General features: G+C 36.1%; 1 protein-coding gene and 1 pseudogene across 5 annotated transcripts in view; one reads left to right on the forward strand and one right to left on the reverse strand.

Annotated features, from left to right (window-relative positions):
- Positions 1-23,280, reverse strand: part of Sugct (succinyl-CoA:glutarate-CoA transferase) — a 693,160-nt gene that overhangs the window by 608,832 nt on the left and 61,048 nt on the right. The window lies entirely within an intron of this gene.
- Positions 15,893-16,593, forward strand: LOC102016789 (annotated as a pseudogene).

The following is a 23,280-nucleotide window of genomic DNA, read 5'->3' on the forward strand; positions in this document are numbered from 1 at the left end:
CACCCAAAATTAAAAAAGGTTTATTCAACTCAGAGTGTGTAGAGATTTCAGTCTATAATATATCTGCTGGTTCCAAGGTGGGATGGCACATGGCAAAGGGGCAATAGTTTATGGTGGCAGAAGACAGCAAAAGCAATGAGAGAGAGAGAGAGAGAAAGAGAGGAAGAAAGAGAGAGAGAGGGAAAGAGGGAGAGAGAGAAGAGAACAAGCCTCTTCCTGTCCCTTATATAGGATGAAGGCTACCCTCCCTAGGGCAGGTGTAGCACTCACACCCTTAATCCCAGCACTGGACCATGAATTAATCACAAACTCCAGATTCACTGCCTCTGAAAAGCATGTACCCCATGACTACCTGACAAAAACCCTAATAGGCACTATTACATTTTTCTTAAAAGTTAGATCACTTAATTCACACAACAGAATATCCTAGATACCATTATTCTTTTTTTACAACCATAAAAACTAAGACTTAGAAGTTCAAATCACCTACCTAAGTTCACATAGGAAGTAGCAGAGCTGTGATTTGAAGCCAAGTCTGGGTTCTTATATATAAAGATGTTTATGTGTGTGCAGGTATTGACATCTCCCCACAAAAGCCCAACATACCCCAAGCTAAACCTAAACAGAACCTATCATCCCACCTCAGTCACATTCACATGCCACCAATAAAAACTGTCCCTTCTCCTGCATTCATTGTTTCTCTGAACAAAAACATCACCCAAATATTTGCATGATCCACAAACATAAACGTCAGCCTGATCTTCTTTTGCTTCTTGTCCAAATCAAACTGATCAATCAGTTCTTGATTACTGAATCTGCCAAATGTCTTTGAAATCCATTTAAATGTTTACATTCTTTAATAGCTTACTTACTGCTCCCCCAACCTCCATTAACTTTTAACATGACTCAAAGGCCTTTTGAATATGTAATTCTGATCAGGCCATTTCTCTATTAAAATTCTTATTAAATTGTCTACATGATAAAAATAAAAGTAAAAATTCAGCATGACATACTGAATGCTTTGTGATCTAGTTCCTATCCACTCGGTATATATCTCCTGCCACATCTCCAAAATAATACATCCCGCTGTTCTCCAATAAGAGAGGCCACGTAGTTCCTCTGGGCTCTGATCTGATCTTACTTGAGACTGCCCTCTCCACTCTTTAGTAAAGAGCTTGCTATAAGGTATAGACCTAGTCAGTGACAAGCTTTTAAGGACAAGAAAGAAGGAGGTTTCTAAAAGAACTAAGACCTATGCTGATAATAAATTTTAAAAACAAAATAAGGCTGTTTGAAGTGAATACTATGGTTACTAGCTAGATAGCTCACATACTAATATTCTGTCAGCTACAGAAATTCAAACAATTTATCATTTACCTGAAAGAACAGAAGACATAATTCAAGGTCTATATAAATATCTAGACTTTGTTTCTTCATGTTTTTGGTGTGAAGTATGTTTCTGGATTAAAATGATAGTATATAAACTCAGTGCAATTTTTAAGATGTATATTTTTTGTCCATTAAAAAGGACTAGAAGTAAAAACTAACATAGCAGCAATGAGTATTCCTAGTATGTGAACTGTGGTCTCTATAGTACTTTCCACTAAAAGGAACTAAGCAGCCTTCAGGAAATAGAATCTGATTCCTGTACAGGGCAGGAAATATACATATTGTCCTGGAATATCTTTTTTTATTTTATGAAAAAATAAAATAAAAATTTGTAACAAAATAGTAGGAAAATAACAATAGTTAATACACTGTGTAGCACTATCTTCAAAGTAGTTATTCAAGGTACAATACATAAACCAAAAAGATTCTCACAAAAAAATAAACACACAACACAAAACTTTCTTTTCAATAAACTAAGATAAACTAGTAGTATAAATGAAACAAATTAGCCTACACAGTAAAACCTGGGATTCTAACTTGTTCTGAGTGCTCCACAAAACAAATATTTCAAACAAATTTTAACTTGATAAACAAGTGATGTCTTGCAATACAAGTAGTACATGATGCCCAGTGTCACATGATCACCTAAGCCAATGGGGTCTCTCTCTCTCTCTCTCTGTGTCTCTCTCTCTTTGCCTCTCTCTGTGTCTCTCTGTCTCTCTGTCTCCATCTCTCTGTCTCTCTCTCTGTCTCTCTCTCTTTCTAGGTTTGTGGGTGATCATCTCCCAACAGCAAGTGTAGCTCTTGTCTGCAGAAGAGGAGGAGCAAAGGTAAAGGAATCCCTCACTTCAAACAAGATTAGTATGATGTGTAAAATGTGGGAAACAATGTAAAATTTTGTATAACACCATCACCCAAATAAGGCTGTAGTACTGTGAGCAATGAATCTGTTTAATGACAATACAATGCTACATTTCCATGAAATCCTCAAATGGAAGCAAAAGCAAGTGTCATTGGATATGTTCAAGTTAAAGCAGAATGAAAAGAAAACGGCTGCATTGAGCCAATAGATAGTAGCGATTCCATTAGTGATAGTGACAGTCATCCTGCACAATAGTTCTCCTCTCTCTTGCCTCCCTCAGACCAGCCACGAAGGTTTGCAAAGGTAAGTGCATGTTAATTTGTTTATTTTTCTTTATATTTTGTATTTTCTTTATTATTTCGAACTATATCATAGTATTATAATCATCTTATATGAACATTTTTAATCATCCAAGTTCCCATTATTATTTATGGCAAAATATGCTTTGACATACAAGTACTTTGGATTACAAGCATGGTTCTGCAAGGAATTATGCTTTTAAATCAAGATTTTAGTGTAATAGATAGTATTGTAGAACAAACAAAATCAGCCACAAATTGAGCATGAGAGAACTAGATACTGAAGGTTCATGATACTCTTCTATCTAAATTTAATATTTTTCTTAATAAAATATTTAACAGTATTAAATCTAAAATAATATATAGACTGCTGAGAAGATGGCTAAGTGGTGAACAGCAGAGAAACAGCCTGAGATTTGGTGTCCAGATGCTGGAATATAGCAAGATGAGGAAGAGAAAGGAAGGAAGTGGGTACGCAGGACACAGCAAACATCTGAAGCCAGAAATGAGGCCTACAGGGAGAGAAAAGAGAGAGACCTTAATGCTGAAGAAGGAGGTGGCAAGCAGGATTTCTCCCTGAGCAGTGGCTCACTGCGTGGCAGGGACAGCTCAAACCTACAGACCCATGGTGACTACTGGAGACTTCAGAGCCCTCCACAGAGAAATGAACCAATAGAATGGAGCATTGCTGCCTCAGCCTCCAGAGTGCTGGGTTTACAGGTGTGTGGTATCACAGTTTTCTATTCACTGCCACTCTGACCCAGTAAAATTAAATCACATGTCTTCTCATGTCACTTTATAAAATCACCTCATCTGAAGTATAAATAAGTATTGAAAGGCTGGGTGTGGTGATGCATGCCTGTAATTCCAGCACTTGGGAGCCTGAGGCAGGAGAATCACCACAAGTTCAAGGCCAGCCTGGACTACATAGTGAGACCCTGTCTCAAAACAAAAGTATTATATAACTTTACCAGTAGTAATGGCACATGAAGCAAATACTATTTTGTGTTTTATAACTTGTGTGACTCTGATCAACCCTTAAGTTATGATTTTACTTGATAAAAATTTCTGAAATAACTAAAAAAAGAAAAATTGAATGGAGCATTGGATGCAGTGGACTGCAGTGTTTGGAAAGTTGTTTGGTTTCAGATGTCCCTGAGTAGAGGGCAATTGGCTGATTGCCATTTTGTAGAAGGGCCAACTGAGCTTAGAATTCAGAGTCATTGTGGATTATCTCTATCTAGTGGCTCCCAGTGTCAGGGTGGCTTGCTCCACCATCTTCAGGGATCCTGAAACAGACTCAAAACCCAAAAGCCAACTACAACTGGAAGATATCTCTGAGAAGCAGTCATTTCCTCAAGAATCTTCATACTAGTAATATAGCTACCTGCCAGCAGCTATTTACAAGCATCAACATAGGAATTAAATTAAAAACAAAAAATAAAAACACACAGAGCAAGATGTAGCCCCAGACTTCCAGCTCACCAAAGGCAAACACAGAAGTCAATGAGGTGAAACAATTTGAAAATCACCCACCTGGACCTTTTAAAGTGCTAACAGTGGAAGCAACAAAGCAGATGAATCAGGCTCTTGAAAAACATCAAATCATAAATGATTTCTGAGGTAACTACAGAGATGGTGACCATAATGCAGGACATGGTAAGCAAATCTATAGCAGTTGCAGATTTAGATTTTTAAAAATAGAAAAGCTTAAGAAAGTGATGGAAACCATGGATGACCAACATAGGAAAGAAAGGGAATCCATGAAATAGATTTAAACATATCCAAAAGATAAGAAATTCCACTGAAAGTATATGCAGCAGAATGAACAAATGTGTGGATAGAATATCAGATAGAGAAGACAGAATTGTGATTAGCTATCATGAAAAGGAAGATTTCTTAAAAATAGCAGGGGACCATGAAAGATAAATCTAACAGCTGCTAGATGATGCAGAGAAGAATAATATAAGATTGATCAGAGTCAACAGAAAAGCAAGAAATAGAACAACATAAAAAAGAAAACCTGTTCACAGAAGTAATGGCAGAAAGCTTCCCATGCATGGAAAAAGAATTTGACATACACTAAGTGAGGCATATAGAACTCCAATTAGTCATGAGAAAAAATCTACACCAAGGCATATAATAGTCAAGATTCCAGAAATTCAACACAAGAACAGAATACTAAAAGCTGTTAAAGAAAAGAAACAAATTACCCTTAAAGAAAAGCCCATAAGAATCACAGCAGACTTCTTAAGTCAAAGAGAGCTTGAAGTGAAGTATTTCAAGGCAGAAAACAACCTCCAGCCAAAATTGATGTATCCTCCAAGACTATCCTTCAAAATTGATAGAAAATAAGATAATTCCAAGACAAAAAAACACCTACAGAAATTCATAACCATGAAACCAACACTCCAAAACGTTCTGAAGTGTGTCCTAAAAAGAGATAAGGAAGACTACAGTTCCATAAACAGCAAGAGAAAGAATCCACAGACAAGGCAAGCAATTGAACAGAGGCTGAGAAAAGGGAACCAACAAAAGGAAAATAATATGACAAGGATAAATCAATATATATCAATTATAACCATAAATATAAATGGCCTCAATTCACCAAAAGAAAAGCAGAATGGATCAAGAAACAAGATTCAACAATATATTGCATACAAGAAACATATTTAACTCAAAAAGAAATTCATAGACTGAAAGTCAAAGCATGGAAAATAATACTTCATGCAACAGAAATGTGTAAAAAAAACAGGGGTAGCTTTCTACTTGCAGACAAAGTGAGCTTCAAGGCAAGACTGATCAAAAGAGACAAAGAAGGTCATTACATACTTCTTAAGGAAAAACTCTAAGAAGAAGAGATAACAATCATAAAAATATACACACTAAATACAGGTACACCCAACTTTATAAAACATATTAATGGACATGAAAACTCAAATAAGCACTAACACAGTTTTAGTGAGGGACCTCAATATCCCATTGCTACAAATAGACAGATTAACTAGACAAAAAATCAACAAAGAAATATCAGCACTGAACCAAATCTATAAATAAATTGACTTAATAGATATCTACAGAGTGTTCCACCACACAATATCAGAATATACATTCCTTTCAGTTGCACATGGAATGTTCTCCAAAATAGACTACAAGCTAGCCCACAGAACATACTTAAGTAAATGCAAGGAACTGAATTTATCCCATGCATATTATTAGACCATAGTGCAATGAAATTGGAAATCAATGGCAAAAGAAACCACACAAACTTCATAAACATAGAAATTAAATAACCATCTCCTGAACAACCAATGGGTCACAGATGAAATTAAAGAAGAAATTAGAGTTTCTACAAGCAAATGATAATGCCAATAAAACATACCAGGACTTAAGTGACACAATGAAAGCAACTCTACAAGGGAAATTTACGTGGTAAAATCCCCTCTTGGAAAAGCAGAGCAAGCTCAACTAACCTAATGTTGAAACTCAAGCTTCCAGAAAAGGAAAAGCAACTCAAGCCAAAGTTCAAACAAGGGAGGAGATTATAAAGATCATAGCACAAATTAATACATTGAGACTAAGAAAATAAGACAAAGACTCAATGAATCAAAGAGTTGTTCTTTGAAAGATTAAATAAAATTAACAAACTCTTAGCCAATCTTATCCAAAAAAATGAAAGAAAAGACTCAAATCCATGCAATTAGGAATGAAAAATATGAAATCACAACAACAAATAAATATATGAAAAAAATGTTCAACATCACTTGTCATTCAAGAGACGCAAGTGAAAAAATGCTGAGATTCTGTCTCACCCCAGCAATAATGGCTATGAAGAAATCAATCAATAATAAATGTTGGCAGGGGTGTGAGGAAAAAGGAACCCTTATCCATTGTTGGAGGAAATGTAGACTGGTGCAACCATTGTGGAAGTCAATGTGGAGATTATTCCAAAAACTAGGACTAGAGGTTATATTTGACCTAGCTTGGTCAAATATATTTTTGACCACTTCTTGGTAGCTTACTAAAAGAATTAAAAGCATGATACCACAGCGATATATGCACGCCCATGTTTATAGCAGGACAATTTGTAATAGCTAAGCCTTGGAAAGAGCCCTAATGCCCATCAACCAATGAATGGATAAAGAAAATGTGTCTTTTAAATAAATAATGGATTACTACTCTATCAAAAAAAGGGATAAGCTTGAGATCTTTTTAGGTAAATGTATGCACCTTGAGACCATACTCAAGTGAAATAAAACAGACACACGTTTAAATAATGTATTGTTTCTCTGGTGTGAGAAACCAGAAGTGTAAATAAGGACAAAATGTACCATATATATTGGAAAATGGGAAGGAAATGTTCAAATGGGAAAGGGCAAAATGGAGGATGGAGGGGGAAAGGACAAGAGAAAAAAAGAAAATAGGAAAAAAATGGAAACAAAGCTTTTGTAAATAAGATGGGGAAGAGGAATTGAAGGGAGGGGAGGGAGATGGGAAAAAAGGAGGATATATTGTGTACAAGTAAATGCCCTATCAGGTTCAGGTACAAATTCCCTATGTTGAACGTTATCATTATGTATATTTGAAATGTACCAATAAAACTTTTAAAAAAATTTTTATATGATATGTAAATTTCCTTTCATATATCTAAAAATACACCAAGGAATATTATAGCTGAATGGGTTTGTAGCAAAAACTTTCACTTTACATATGAGAAAACTGAGGTTCTCAGCAGTAAAATGCCTTGTCCAAACTCAGAAAGCCAATCAGCACCAAAACTAGAATTCAAGTTTTAGTTTCCCAATGCAGTTTGCCTTCATCAGAACAAAAGAGTTCATACTCTGAAGATCCTTAGCCAATCTCTACTTTAGAAGATTATTTCAGAAACAAATTCAAGAGCCAGTCTTCTAAAAATGTTTTTGGGTTTTATTTTGTTTCATCATTTTTGGTTTTTTTCCTTTGTGTTATGGACATTCCCCTTATTATATCTCTCTTCCACTATGAGAACTCAATGAACCATATTCAGCAAATAGGCCAAAGTTTCACACTCTTATTTATGGATTTGCATACAATTTTTTCTACTGATATTATAAAAGGAAAGCTTCCTATTACTTTGAATGAAGTTTTTCCACAATTATATCATCAGTTTAATAGTGTTTATCATTCTGTCTTATGCACAATGATTTAGATTCTTACAGCTATAAGTCACTTGGTTTTGGGCCTTTTTCTCTTCCTCTTGAAGCACAGATACAGTATTTCTAATTTGCAAAATGTGTACCTTTCTACATGCAAGATTACAAACTAACCTCATCAAGATATCAGTGAGGCAAACCTACAAGCCCATCCAAAAAAAAACCTAACTCAAGGACTCCAAAAGGTCAAATAACAGAGATAATTTATAGTTATTGTAACAGCCAGCATGAACAGACCACTTGCTGTCTCCAGGAACTATATTCATTCTTCATGTTTCATTTAAGTAATACATGACATACATGAAGTAAATTGCACTGTCCTGTTTTAATTACCATTGAGAAAAGGGAGATTTTGAGAAACTAAGTGCTCAAGGCCACAACATTTGGTTATATATGCAGTTATTGAGCTGCTGACAGTCATTGCTATGAATAATGTTTTAGAAAATATTTCAGTGAGCATCAACAGTTCACATGTTTAAAAACCAAAACCGTTATTAATAGAATCAACAATTCAGACAGTATTCAAAGCCCCAAAATATGATTAATGTGGTTTGTAACCCCAGAAACCTATGAAATTAGACCCTAAATCTCTATCACAGACAGGCAGCAAAATTGGTTGATTAATTACAAAGCATTTAAAACATCTGAAATATCATACTAGTAATCATATGTTCCCAGTCAGAACACAAAAATAAATTTTGTAGGTTAAACAGTATTCTTGTGATATAGCAAAAACATACTGAACCAAAAACACTTTACCCTTGTATCAGTCTTTACTACAAAATTACCATTTTGGTTTTGCTGCATTCAATTCAGTTATCCTAATATATAAAAAATGGTAGGTGGCATATGTCTACATTCTCAGCACTGTGGAGGTTGAGACAGGAGGATCACAGCAAGTTTGAGGCCACCTTGGCTACACAGTGAGTTCAGTACCAGCCTGCACTACATAGTGACACCTTATCTCAAAAAATAAATACATACATGAAAATAAATAAAATATTAATAGTATGTTTTGTTTAACAGTTGTTTCATATGCACATATCTCATTTTTCTCCATTAGAAAACTAAAATCAGGTGGTCAGTAAGAACTTAATAAACACTTGTCTTCTGACTGGTGCATAATTTTGTATTTTATACTATTCCATATACCCTAATATTATTCTCCACATAAACTATCCAAATAAATACTTTCACAGAATTGATAGGAGTCAAGGGTAACCAAGTATCAACTGTCTTGCCTATAACGTATATAGTATTTTTATGGAAAAAAATGTTTTCAAGATTGTCATTATCAAAATAGATTCTACAATCTTAGATGTTCTGAGGACATGCCAATGAATTGTGTGAACAGTTAACCTTCAACACTCTCACAGCTACATACAAGCATCCACATACACAGACTATGGTAATTCCTAGAAGACTTATTCAAGTAGGAAGGAAAAAACTTATAAACCATACTGATAGGATGAAAGCAAATACTAGAATTTTTGCTTGAATTAAGAATTAAAATATATTTTCATGAGATCTAAAGGAACTACATCAGCAGTTAGCACTATATCTCATGCATCAACATTTTCTATAAGATGAACACAGCTCACATTCTGACAGATGCATAAAATCATTAAGGAATGAATACAATTACCATTGTGATTTATTTTTCATGTTCAGGGGGAAAATCAAATCTTAAGTGACAGAATGTAAAACAAACTCTTCAAGTAGAAAAGAAAATAAAAATGCAGCCAGACTCTCACATAAAACTAATTCCCTATAGCTGGATTCCCACACTCCAAATAGCAGCACTACGTCAGCCTGTGAAAGAGTATTTTAGGCAAAGAACACAAAAATGTTCAGTACAGACCTCATTGCAAACCAAGACTAAACATTATCTCAAATCAAATCCAGATAAATGGATAATCCAAATGAGTAACAACTTAACAAGAATCACCCTTAGCCTTGTTCCACTGCCAAAAGGAAAACACTCAATTAAATATAGTCTATATCTTTACTTAATAGAAGTAAATGAGACAAAAGACTAAAAGTAATCCAAGTAAGGAAGATATCAAACAAAACCCAAAGTTAAAAGCAATTAATGCTTATTCAAAAGTGAAGACTTTGGGGTATGTAATGCCTCCTGAATGTGTAATAGACCAACTTGGGCAACTTAGTGAGTGTCTGTGTCAAAATGAAAACAGCTCAGGATGCAGCACCAGTGCAAAGGTTGTAGGTTCAATCCTTGGTAGTGGAAGAAAAAAAAGCAACAATACTTTCAGCAACACTAAATCCCAAAGCAGAGCAATAGTATGCAATCAGGAGAAACAGTATGGAGTGGCACATATGACATGTAATGGCTTTGGTGAAAATAATCATTCATAGAATAACTGACCAAAAACGGAGTATGGTGATGCATGCCTATAATCCCAGCACTTGGGAGGCCAAGGCAGGAAAATCACTGCAAGTTTAAGGCCAGCCTGGGCAACATAGTTATTTCAAGGCCAACCTGAACTACACAGTGAGACCATACCTCAAAAACAAACAAAAAAGAATAAACAGATGAAGGTTTACAAAGCTTAAAATTACAATATAAGCATATTTACTGCTCAGATCTTGGTTTTTAAATACTGTTCTCCACTAAGGGCCGGGGATATAGCTCAGTGGCATAAGCACTGGCCTGGCAAGCCTGAGGTCATGAGTTCGATTCCCAGTACAAATAGATAAATAAATAAATATATATATATACTGTTCTCCATTCAATTGAGCCAGGTCTCCTTGGAGAAAATGGTTGATTTCAGAACTGGGGCATGAGGCAAAAAATACAACAAGGTAAACTTAGAATATCTTGAGCCAAAATTATAAAAAGTGTATTCAACAACTAATAAAGATAGAGCAAAAGAATATAAGAGCCATCTTAAAGATTCTCCAATGAGCCAAATTTGGAAAACTGAGCATTAAAAAAAATAAATAATGAGCCTTCTTTGTACTTCCACTTTCTCACACCAGAGAAACAATACAATATTTAGACATGTGTGTCTAATTTATTTCACTTAAGAGTATGGTCTCAAGGTGCATCCATTTACCTAGAAATGTCTGAAGTTTATCTTTCTTTATAGCAGAGTAGTACTGCATTGTATAAAAATATCACATCTTTAGCCACTCATCCGCTGATGGGGATTTGGGCTGCATAATAGATACTGAGATATGGAAAGAAAATGTTCAAATGGGAAGAGGAACAAGGAAGGGAAAGGGGAAAAGAAGGAAGAGAAAAAAGATAAAGGGAATAGAAGGAAAAGATGGAAACAAAAATTTGGTAAATAAGCCATGGAGCAGGGGTTGAAGGGAGGGGAAGGGATTGGGCAAAAAAAAGATCAAGATATATTATGTACATGTGCAGATTCCCTATGATGAATGTGATCATTATGTATATCTAAAATGTATCAATAAAATTTTAAAAAATAAAATATTCAAACAACATGAAAGCATGAGTAAAACAAAATATTAAAATAATGACAATTACACATTAAAACCTACTGAATAAAATATGAGCCCACACTGATATAAGTAAATAAAGGAAAAGGGAAAGCTCTTCCTTGTAGTAGAGAGCCACCTGACAAATATAGAAAGAATAATGGAATTAGAAAGCAACTATTTACCAATATCATAGTAATAGTAAACTCAGGCATGAATCAATAGTATGTAACAGGACTGGTAGGTGAAAGTCTGAGGAGTCCCAGAATAGTTACACAGTCTCAATGTACATCCTCACAAGATAGCCTTAACTAACAGGGTACAATGGTAGCTATGGTGGAGAAATTGGGCAGGCACATCTTTTGTCCAGTGATCAAAGTTATAATGGGAATAATCGAAGCATTTTCCTCCTAACATGACACACTACAGAAAACTCAGTATCACTTTCTGAAGTGTGACTGTGACATGTATTAAATCTATTTATAAGGAAACGTGACAGAAATCCAAATGGGAACATTCTACTAAATATTGACTTGCACTCCAAAAATGCCAATGCCATGAGCTACAAAGAAAACTCCAGATTTAAGGAGGCTAAAGACATGCAAAGTAAATGCAATGCAAATTTTCCATTTTCTTATGTAAAAGACATTATTGGGACAGGTGACAAAATACCAATATTGTCCCAAATAATATCAGTATCAACAGAGCTGCACCAAAATAGTACACATTACCAAGTCTTGGACCGTATAAAGCAAACTTCAGAAAAGAAAACTAATGCCCTACACAGAGTGTTTTTTTTCAAAGACCTTCCTCACCCTATCACTGGAGAGTTCTATCATGTGGGATTTCTACACTAGTGAGTCTATCTCTTTCATAAATACTTTCTCAGCCCTAGGCATCATCACTACACACCAGCTTCCTTCTGTCCAACAGGACAGGACCAACACCAAGCACACAATGTTTTTCTCTTCCTCACTGTGATCCACAGGTAATATGGGCCAGATGATAGAGGCTTCCCTACCTATAACCCTCCAGATATTCCCCACCTCTCCAAATATCTCACACATGAATCCGATATCAAACCACTTATTACTAAGCTCCAAGGAATAAAAACAAAATCCTCTCAAGGTCCCTTCAAAGGCCTTTTCCTGTGGCTGGACATTGTAAGTTCTATAGAAGTATTTCTATTGAAGCTATGTGCATTTGATTAAAAGTTTCTATATTAAAAAATAACTATGGAATTACACCAAAATATTAAGCAGTCATCCCAGGATGGCAGCATTATAACTCATAATGATTTTCTTTTTTATGTTCTTTTATTTTCAAAGCTTTTTTTAAAATGGCCACTTGTGCCTTTTTTGATTAATCTATTTTTTTTAAACGAGAAGTTTATTTAAACAACAAGACACTTGACTTAAAGGGAAAACTATCTAGGATTCTTTTTTTTTGAGTAACTTACTCCTACTTAAAGACAGATCACCCTACATGTAACAGCTATGTACAAAAAAGTTATAAAATTGTCCTTAGTTTTACAGTAACACATGAAAAACATTAAAATTCTCCAATCAAACAAGGTATGCAAGGATTTTTATGTTTTGTCCTTTGTGTTAAAACAGTGAGAGCAAAATAACTTACTGGAATATAAAGATAAGAGCTGATGAGCAGGCCACTAATGGAGAAAGGGGATTATTTTCACAGAACCAGCAGTTGCCCATCCCACCTCCATTTAACATCAATCAAAACATATTGTTGGCCATTTATTGTGCACATCCACCAGATACTTTATGTACAATAAAGGAATAGGGAAAGGGTAAATGAAAGAATAGAGGAGACTATGCGGTAGTAGTCAGGATGTGGTGGAACCAAATTGTTGTCTTCTAATTGAGAATGTATTCTTGGCCTGTAAGAAGAGTTCTGGAGTAGAGTTGTCGCAGGTTCCCTTTTTAGTAGGCACCTCCTGTCTGCTGCTGGAACACCTACATCAATTTTCTCTTCACCCTCCATTTCCAACTGTGCAGGTGTGTCTGTTTCATTGATTGGCTATCCATCAGATCAGAATCTGATCCACCTCATTGACAAACCCTGTCATTCACAATAGGCTTTTTATTAGTTTACTAAGCATTGTATGCCTGTTAATATTTTTTTTTTTTTTTTTGGTGCCAGGAATTGAACTCAGGACCTTGTGCTTGCCAGGTAGGTGCTATGCCACTGAGCTATCTCCCCTGCCCGCCTCTGAATCTTAAACTGCACCACAGAACCATCCTTCCCTGCCACCCTCAAATTAATATGATAGTTGTTCTCAGTCTTGACTCCTTCTGTGGCTTTTCTCGGCCACAGGGAGCACGGGAGTGTTCACAGCAGCTGCATCACAAAAGAAGTACCAGGTCCCCACCGAAACAGCATATAAGCAGCACCAGGAGCCACAGAAGGAGGCGGCGCAGTGGGCGAGGGCCTCTTACAATTAATTCTGAAAGCAATAATGGCTTTTTGAAAGAAAAAAAAAATAATGCATCGTTTATTCTACAATTAGACCCCTGGTAATAACAAATGCAAAGTGTATTTCCACTTTAAGTGAAAACTGCCTTTTCTTTTTTGTTTTTGTTTTATTTTTTGCTAAGTGTATGATAAATATCAAGTGGAGACCTAACCATACTCATATATTTTGTATCTCAACAAATGGTGGAAAGATGGACTCTAAGACACCAAAACAAAATTGGTTTGTTATTTCAGCACCGGTGAAGAAAATGTGCTTTCATTTCATTAAACTTACCGTGTAGAGCTGTTCTCTCTCAACAATTCAAACAATAGTAAAGGAAGATGATACTGAAACTCCGCTCCATCCAGTGTGGAGGGACTCAGCACAGGTGCGGCAATTCTCTGTGCTGAACTCAAAAATAAACAACTTAGAATTCATAACACTAAAACAAGAAACTAAGGCTGGTATTATGTTTTAGAAGATGAATTCATCCATCTACCCAGTTATGAAATTGTGTCAAAAATATAAAGATCCCCTCAGTATGTTGTAAAGCCACTACGTGAAGAACAGTTTTGAGTGCAGCCCAAAGTTAAATGGGCTCCATGAAATGATTAGTTTTTCAGATGTTTTTCATCTCCACATGCAACTTAGATTAAGTGGTGCTTCCTCCGTCAGCACTCGGGGACTATCACTTGGCCTGATGGTCTCATGGCCTGAAAATACTTGCTAACAGACTTATCACAAAGTCATGAACCAATACCAGCTTTCCTCTTGACACACTCAAGTTCCAAAGCCAGGTTTATGTTTTGAATTAATGCTAACTTTTCACCAGATGCAAATAAATTGCTGGAACACTCTGGGAATATTGCTATCACCAGATGGACTATCAAGAGATTGCATCAAAAGCAGTTCTGCTAACTCCTGGGTTAACATGGCAGCAGACAGCTATGCCAATGTACTGCTTCTCAATAGCCCACCAAAACACCTACAGAAGGGCTGGGGATATAGCTCACTGGCACAAGCACCTGCCTAGAAAGTGCAGGGTCTTGAGTTCAGTTCCCAGTACCAAAAAGAAAACACATACAGAGAAATGCGATAAAGATCAAAGCTAGCCAAAGAGAAGAAAAAGTTAAAGGGACAATAGCATCACATACTATATTTAGTGGAGAATTTTCACTAAAAACATCACCGATGCAAAGAATCAAGAAGCATATTCTCAAACGATAAGCCATAAGTATCCTATTCTGACTCAAAATGGTACAAGCTACCTTCAAATTAACTAGAAAAATAAAGCTTTTTTTCCCCATATGCTCCTGTATTAAGAAAAACTAACCAGCGAGTACTGTAGACTTCCTTATATTTAACAAGTCCTAATTAAGTAACAATTTTTTAAGGCAGTAAACAAAATATTTAGAATTTTAAGGAAAAATGATTCAAAGGAATTTGCAATAAAGTCTCTTAATGTCTAACACATTATCTGCACTGGTTTGTTTAGTATTTTGCTCATTAAGAGGTTTATGTTATTTTATTTTGTCTGTTCAATGCCCTTTCTTTTTTTTCTTTATTTATTTATAGACAGGGTCTTGTTGTACAGTTCAGGCTGGCCTTGAACTCACTACATAGCCCCAGCTGGCCTCAAACTTGTGGCAGTCCTCCTGCCTCAGCCTCCCAAGTGCTGGTATCATAGCCATGCGTGACCATACTAAGCTTAATGCTCATTTTAAACATGTAAACAACAGCTATCACCCTACCATCATCACTGGCGCACCTGGTGCAAAGAGCTTCACTCACAATCTGCATGGATATAGCCTGATCACTACCTCCCAAAAAGAACCAGAGAGACAAGGTCATCTGACGTTTACAACTCGTCATGATGATACTAAATTACAATCCCCCTTGTTTGTTTTTTGAGGTTTTTTAAATTCTTTTGGAGACCTGGAAGTAAGGCTTTCTCTGTTCCTTAACAGAAACAGTACTACTACAAAGGATTACATGCACATATTTCCCCAAAGAGCAACATCATTTTACAGAGACACTTCCTGCCTTTAATCCTTTTATTTTAAATTGGATCAATTATCCTCTTAGAATAGAACTCTTTGAGGCCGGCCCGCAGCTCACGCTGGTGAGGCCCACGCTAGCGGGGAGCCCGCCGGACCCGGCGGTTCCTGACTTTTCATGCATGCCTGCAGCCCAGGCTTTCGGCCCGACCCCACCAGACCATGGCTTCGGCTTTGGAGGAGTTGCAGAATGATCTAGAAAAGGTAAAGGCGTTGCTAGAAAAGGCCACTAGGAAGAGAGTACGTGATACCCTGACAGCTGAAAAATCCAAGATTGAAACAGAAATAAAGAATAAGGTGCAACACAAATCACAGCAGAAACCAGAACTTCTTGACAATGAAAAACCAGCTGCTGTGGTTGCTCCCATCACAACAGGATACACAGTGAAGATCAGTAATTATGCATGGGATCGGTCAGATAAGTTTGTGAAAATCTGCACTGCCTTAACTGGAGTTCAAGTTCCTGCTGAGAACGTGCAGGTGCGTTTCACAGAGAGGTCATTCGATCTTTTGGTAGAGAATCTAAATGGGAAGAGTTACTCTATGATTGTGAACAATCTCTTGAAACCCATCTTGGTGGAAGGCAGTTCAAAAAAAAACCAAGACTGATACAGTTCTTCTCTTGTGTAGAAAGAAAGCAGAAAACACTCAGTGGGAGTACTTAACTCAGGTTGAAAAAGAATGCAAAGAAAAAGAAAAGCCATCCTACGATGCTGAGACAGATCCTAGTGAGGGATTAATGAGTGTTCTAAAGAAAATTTATGAAAATGGAGATGATGATATGAAGCGAACCATTAATAAAGCCTGGGTGGAATCAAGAGAGAAGCAAGCCAAAGGAGATACAGAATTTTGAGACTTTCAAGTCCTTTTGAGAACTATGATACAGAAATACCGATATTTCCAATAAGGGAATGTTGGTGAGCTGCATATAGAAATTTGACAGATAGCTACAAAGCCTTCAAAGTAAAGGCAGTGACTTCTCCATTTCTTACTGGAGGATTTATTTAAATAAGATATGCATATTAAGTAATTCCTCCAAAGATGGTTCCATTAGTTCCCTGATCATTTTGTTCACAAGAGGGTCACATGGTATTCTCATTGAAATACAAAAAGCAAGTCTTGCTTAACCAAAACAATATGTCACGTATATTTTTGTTCAGCTAGGTGGTAGAAAACAATAGTATATGCTTGCCTGTAAGTTACAGATGTCAGCTCCCACTAATGTAAAAATAAGAGTAAAACTGAATTTTTGTATAAAATTCAAATTTGTGCTTGTGCTTCAGATTTGCTGTAGAGTGGATGATCTCCTATTGCCAGCTTGAGCAGTGCAGATAGCAGGGATTACCATGCACTAATCCAATCACAAATGTTTCTAGCTAGATTTAAATATATTTGTTTAGGAATATAGACATAGTAATATAAAAACATCTTCATATAGTACCATTTAGTAAGTTCTACCATGGATCAGATAGCTTCAAAACTAATAACCCTAAAGTAAAAATAATTAATTTGAAAATCCACTTATTCCTATGTTCAATAAAGTTGGATTTTTATGTTAAAAAAAAAAAGAATAGAACTCTTCAACTATGCACAACCAACTCAAGAGACATGACTGACAGTTTTTCAAGCTTGTTCTTTTTCCAAAGAATTGTCACATGGCAAGTAACCAAATGTCTTTCTCCACAAGTACAAGGTTCTCCAAGTGTACCCTCATATAGCCATTAATTCTAGAATCCCTAAACTGTGTGTTAATGAGCAACCAACAACTTTCCAGGAAGAAGCAGAATTTGCTTCATCCAGCTGCCCCACCCACTTTCCTGTTTCTACACCAAAGTTCCCAGGAGCTACAGAGGAGAAAGCAGATGAGGACTTATAGAAGTGCACAATATGCTGGGATGTTTCCATACCTAAGGAAAACCACTGTAAGCAGGGATAGGACAAGAATAATTCTAGAAACAATTTATGGCAGGGGTTGACAGAGGAGGGGCATGTGGCCCTAGCTTAATCAGAGCATCAGCCGTGAAAGAAACTACAAGCCCTAACACAACAGAATCCTGCTGAATTCAGACAGAGTCTAATACTGTACTTGGTGTGGAGGGAAGAGAATAGTGACGTCCAAAGGGACATACAGGAAAAGAACACTCTGCCAGAAAAAACCTTTACAAGGACCTCAAATCTCCTGACTTCCCTGAAATGATTTTTTCTTTCTTATGTGAAAATAGTACTAAACAATTGAGATACTTTCATTAGCAAATTTATCCAGCCATACCTTGCAGGTTTTCTTGCAAGGTGTTTGTGTATCTACACCCGCACTCAATTTTTAGGGAGAAGAGGAAGGAAGGAGGATTGAAAGTATGTCAGAAAGTCACAGAAGGCATTCTGAAAGAGCAATCAGTTGCCAAACCTGGAGAAATTTTAACAACAAAATACAGAAATATACATGGGTCCATACAGATGTAAATGAATGACTGAATAAATAAATAAGTGGGAAAGAAGAAACAAATTTTTCTTTCAGAATAATTATAAATAATACAAATCTATGTAGATTCTCCCTCCAGGAGTTAGGGCTTATTCCGTCTTACTCAAGATTAGGCTGAATTTAAAGGTCTGCTTCTCAAAAATATAGTATAGAAAAGAAAAAGTAGTAAATTTATGGTGGAAAAACCTAAAAGATACCATCCTAACCAAGAAATCAAAGTCAACATCATCAGTGATAAGTTATGTTGACATCACACACTCCCTGATATGAGGCACTGAGAAGGCTACTTCACCTCTACAATTAAATATATCCACTTTTGTCAATTGTACCACAATAAACCTGAAAAAATAAAAAAGAAAATAAAGCTAAAATGTTGAAGTTCTCCCTACAATAGAACAAGATTATTAATTATATTACCCAGTCTTCCATATCAGTAATGATTTTTTTGGTCTGTTTGTCTCATCAATTACTAAAAACATGAATTAAAATCTTCAACTATAATTGTAAATGTATGTGTTTCTCCATGTAATTTTGGAACATTTTATATAGAAGGAGAGCATATAACTTAGGGCCTATAGCTTTAGAATTGTCAAATTTCTGATTAATTTATCATTGAGAACATTTTATCACTACAATGTGCCTAGGTGACAATTTCTTTTTGTTTATCTTGCTTCCATTTGGATTGATCCTCCTCCTTTCTACCATATAATCCTATACACACTATTTCATCATCTGAAAACTTGTTTCAGAGGATCCAATAGAAGATTCCACCAGTTTAGGTAATGCCTGAGCCACTAAATGAAAAGGCATAGGTCCTGGAATGAATATATAACAAAAAGCCCACTCTAACTCATGCTGTCTGTGACATAAGAAAGAACTAAAACTATTACTAAGTCACTGAGAGATGGAGTATTTTTCATTAGAGAAAGTTTGCCTACCCTAATGCTTTATCCTTTCAACTGTTCAGTCATTCTTGATTTCTTTCTTTTCTTATATTACACATGTAATTTAACATAAATTTTGTCATTTCTAACCAAAATATTGTTCATAATCTCCCATGGAGGTGGGGCACCATGACTAGCACACACTTGTAATCCCAGCTGCTCGGAAGGCAAAGGCAGGAGGACTTCAAGTTTGAAGTCAGCCTGGGTAACTCAGTGAGACCGTGTCTCCAAATAAAATTTTTAAAAAGTAATAGAGTTATAGCTCAATGGTAGAGTGCCCACTAGGTTCAATCACTAGCAGTTGGGGGCAGGGGAACTCCACAGGCTGGCCATCTCATGAAACATAAAGATAAAGTTCTTTGAACTGTACAACATCCATAGAATCTGGTCCCCAACTACCTAACCTAATCTGCTACTTTCCTGCTCCAGATACACTGATCACTCAATATTTCTTACACAAATCAGGTGCATGTCTACCTGAGGACCTCAGAACTTTTCAACATCTGCTTAGAATCTAACTTTTTTGAAATGTTTTGAGATATGACTCCCACAGTTCTTATGAGTCTCACTTTGAGTCTCACTTCTTTGAGACTCTTGCTCAAATACACAAGGCCTTTCCTAACTAAACCCTTCACCCTGCATTTCTTCCCTGGTTTTCATCTAAGAGGACCACTTTTTTTTTTCCTAGTGGTTAAGAAGCCTGGATTATTGAATGATTGTGTGAAGCAAACACCCTCTCACCTACATTAGACCATGACACCAGAAAGAAACAAACTTTTATCGTATAAAGTCACTGAGATTTGGGGATTGTTTATCACAGCAATCTTCTGTATAAAGTCGAGGTAACTTGACTTAACTTCTCATTGTTAAGGATTGAATCATGACACCAGACTTAAAGGGCATCTGGGCAACAAAGTGATCTGCTTGTCTTGTAGCAAAGTAAAAGGTTGGCTTAGAAAGAACCCACAGACAGTTAAGCGCTCTACTAACCATTTTTAAAATTTCATATAATACTGATACAATTTCTGCACTCAACAAAATAGAGGTATGCATGTTCTATGAGTTACAATGGTGTTATAACCTCATACGTTTACCATTAGTTGAAAACATTACAAGTCAAAACTGCACTTAATATACCTTATCTACTTAATATCATAGTTTAACTACACAGTACACTTTACATTATTATTTCTTAGCCTCCTGATCCAGTGGTTGACTAGAAACTGTAGCTCATCTCCACTGCCTGCATCCCAACAGAACATCAAATCAGGTGGCAACCTATAATACAATCCTCTCTCATGAAACTAGGTAGCTAATCTGAGAACAGATCAAAATTCAAAATCAGAAGCTCAGTTTCTATTGAATGTGTATCACTTTCATACCACTGTAAAGTCAAAAACTGGTAAGTCAAACTTGGAAATCAGGGACCTTCTGTATTATCAAAACCTTCTCCACACTTTCTTCCAGGGAAGGTGCCATCCAAACTCTCATCATTCCTTTCACTAGACAATTCTTGAAGAATAGACTGCTCATGCTCTCTATTTTTACACCTCCCATTCACCCCTAATCATCCTCCAAATTTGGCTTCCTCTGCCAGCATTTTTTAACTGTTCTCTCAGAGTTAATAATAATGTCTTAATTGTTTAATTTTTAATTATTTCTGTTCCTGTCCATATCCCATTTGGCTCAATAAGTAACTCAAAAAACATATCTTGAATAACTATCATATTATAGGTTAGTGATGAGAATACAAATAGTGTTAGTGATGAGAATACAAATTTTAAAAAGATGTAACATTCCTATTGTGTGATCACTTCACACTTGAGGGAAGAGAGATGTCTGTTAAACAATGACATTATAAGGTAGGGATATAGCTCAATGGTAGAGCACTTGTACGCAAGAACCCTGGGTTCAACCCCCAGTACTGTCAAAAATACATAAATAAACAATTACATTATAACACTTGCCATTGAGTAGATACAACACTTCTTTATTGGTGAATGAATGGTGAGGTGGAAGCATACATGTATGTTTAGATGGATGAATACATTTAACAAGTGTTAAATCAAGAGCCTGTAAAAGGGGAGATGGGGATCAAGGTCAGAAATGTCCTCTGCACAGTATTTGTCTGAAGATTTTATCTTCTCCTTGAAATTCTCCCCTCCCATGATACCCAATGTGAAACTTATTTTCATGTTCCATTTTCCCAGATTTTCCAATAACTCAAAACTATTAGTTTGAGGTCATCTCAATTCCTGTCTCTTTCTTTTCTTTTAGTCAATTCATATGTTAAATTTTTTAATAATCCCCTTCTATTTCCACTGTTTCTCCTTTGTTTGGAGGCATTGTCTCTCCACAATATTTAATAGATCTATAACATGTAAGTTGCTACCAGAATCTCCCCTTATTAAATGCAGTTCTCAATATGTAGTTACTTGTCTTGCTAAAGTAGAATTGATGATGTGCATTTCCCTGATGAAAATGTTTGATAATTTCCTATTGGTGACAGAATAAAGATCAAGCTCAGAAACATAGCACAGAAAATCCTGTGTGGCCTCAATTTACTTTTCAAACCTCATCTACCATTTCTACTGACTTTATCCACACAGAATCTCCTCTGCTTTTTGGACACACCATGTTGTTGTCCCTCAATCCCTTTGCCCAACCAGTCCCACTGTCCAAAATGCCTTTCCTCTCCACTCTCTCCCTGGGGTGGGGAGGAGGATGATCATGTTCAACACATCTTCACTATTATTTCCTCTGTTAATACTTGCTAGCACTCCATCACCACTTCTACTACACAGTAAGTCAGTTCCTAATCTTTGTTCCCATAATACACTTGCTGATTACTTAAACTCATCTATAACCATTTGGTTTTATAGGAGTTGTCTCCTTCCTCAGGGGCTGTTGGCTGCTTATGTGTTCTTTTTTTCATTTTTCTGCATCTAAGCATCTACCTCAATAATTATTTCTTAAATGGGTAGCTATTCTATCACTTTAGTATGTACTTTTTTCATAAATTCTTTTTCCTAAGTCAAGAAAAATGACTCCATTTTTAAAAAATAATTTATTCAGATTACACCAAAAATAAATGTGCACCTTAACACATCATACAACAAAATGAGCACAGAAGCAGCACAGAACCAGAGAATGTGGGAAACACTTGAACCTGAGCATTAACATACTTCATTAACAAAACCTCCCCTGAAAAAATGTCAATCAAGAACAGCATCCTCTCCACATTGAGTGACGCTGTGTACATGCTGGGGCTGGGGGATGTGTAGAAGCCAAATGTGGAAAAGGAAAGACTCAAGCCTTGAAAATAGTAGTGCATGTTAAACTTGTATCACTTTTCCATATTCGTCTGCACTTATAACTTAACACTACAGATAATATTGAGGGGGACACCAACTTCCCTTCTCCATTTTATATTCAGAAAATAGAGGCTACAAGAGACTAAATAACGTGAACAAACCTACACGAACAATAAAAATAGAATGAGGACTTCAACCCACATCTGTCTACTAAGCCTTCACCCCTTGTTATGCCATCTCATAAAATGGGGATCTAGTTGTGACTACTTTTATACAAAAGTTATGCAGCTCAATCTGAAATATGCTTAATTACATAATGTCATAAATATCTATGGAATAATTTATAATTGTAATTTCTTATTAGCACATGTTTATGAAACATATTCATTGTGAGGATTTGGAACATGTACCTCTTGTGTCTTTTTAAAATTAAGTTTATTGATACATTTTAGATATACATAATGATCATATGCATCATAAGGAATTTATGCCTGTCCATGATATATTTTGGTTCCCCATTTTCTCACAATCCCCTCTCCTCCCTTCAACCCCTCTTCCCCTCCCTATTTACACAGCTTCATTTCCATTTTATCTTCTTTTAATTGTTTTTCTTTTCATTTTAATCCTTCTTACTTCCCCTTCTTCAACCTTCTTTCCCCTCTCCCTCCAACTCTAGATTCCCTCCCCCTCTGCCTAAGGTCTATCTCACTGTTTCCTATCATTTATCTTTTACTTTGCTCTTAAAATTATTTATACTTTGGGTTTCTCATATAAGAGCAACCATGCAGTATTTAACCTTCTGT

The sequence above is a fragment of the Chinchilla lanigera genome, unplaced genomic scaffold, assembly GCF_000276665.1.
Source record: "Chinchilla lanigera isolate Chin_1 unplaced genomic scaffold, ChiLan1.0 scaffold00059, whole genome shotgun sequence".
NCBI classification, from domain to species: domain Eukaryota; kingdom Metazoa; phylum Chordata; class Mammalia; order Rodentia; family Chinchillidae; genus Chinchilla; species Chinchilla lanigera.